At 32.8% G+C, this 957-nt stretch overlaps 1 non-coding gene across 1 annotated transcript; it reads left to right on the top strand.

Moving 5' to 3' along the window:
• The first annotated feature begins 602 nt into the window (after positions 1-602).
• Positions 603-675, top strand: Trnaf-gaa (transfer RNA phenylalanine (anticodon GAA)). Its single transcript has one exon. It is a non-coding gene; the product is annotated as a tRNA-Phe (tRNA).
• The last annotated feature ends 282 nt before the right edge of the window (positions 676-957 follow it).

Genomic DNA, 957 nt, shown 5'->3' with positions numbered 1-957 from the left:
AAAGCTAAATTTATTATCTACATAAAAAAGGTAGACCTACACTTAACACAAAATGACTTACTTTAACTATTTTTTTTTAAATTTATTGTGTGATGTAACTCCTAATTTTTTTTTTGAAGAAAACTTGTTGGCTTTCTGGTCGTTTATTTATTGACATTTTTTTTACAAGTTGAATTTCACTCATTATGAATTGGAAAATTTATGAAGCATTGATGAATCGAACCCAAAAATGGCTATTATTTTCTACGAATTGATGCAACGTACCGTCATCAGGGGTGACATTGGGTCTGAGGGGTGAGATTGGGTCATACAAATTTCAGCATTAATTTAAAAATTAATTTGATTAACTCAACGCATTTTTAATTATAACCAGAAACTTCAAGAAATCGACATAACAAACATAACGTAACGCACGCGCATACATGAATGTTATTTGAATGCTTAAAAATAGTACTTTCTTCACATTTTCTTGACATGATACCGGTGATGAATGTTTATTTTATTTGCATTTTTATCACTTTCTCCTCACACTTGGTTGTTTTATTTTTGTCGCTGGGAATTGTACGACTCGCCACGCGTAGATAGCTGAAATTTTATAAGGTGCCGAAATAGCTCAGTTGGGAGAGCGTTAGACTGAAGATCTAAAGGTCCCCGGTTCGATCCCGGGTTTCGGCATGATTCTTTTAGTGTGAATTGTGATTTGAATTTGTACATCCTCTATCTATAATCTTAAACATTCTTACAGTTTTTATTTGCACGATTTCATGATTGTTATAATACAACCATTTATCACTCGAATTTTCCAAATCATTATTAAATCACAAAGGTGACTTAGGCAAGTCAAACCACACTTTCGAAAATAATTCGTAATTTTTTCGTTTGTTTGTGTTTTAAAATTGGCCTTCCGAAATGCTGAGATCCGATAAACTTTCCCAGCATATCCTTCGCATCGGTTCA

The sequence above is a fragment of the Culex pipiens genome, chromosome 3 (assembly GCF_016801865.2).
Source record: "Culex pipiens pallens isolate TS chromosome 3, TS_CPP_V2, whole genome shotgun sequence".
Taxonomy (NCBI): domain Eukaryota; kingdom Metazoa; phylum Arthropoda; class Insecta; order Diptera; family Culicidae; genus Culex; species Culex pipiens.
Note: the sequence above shows the minus strand (reverse complement) of the source record. Positions and strands in the feature narration are given on the sequence as shown.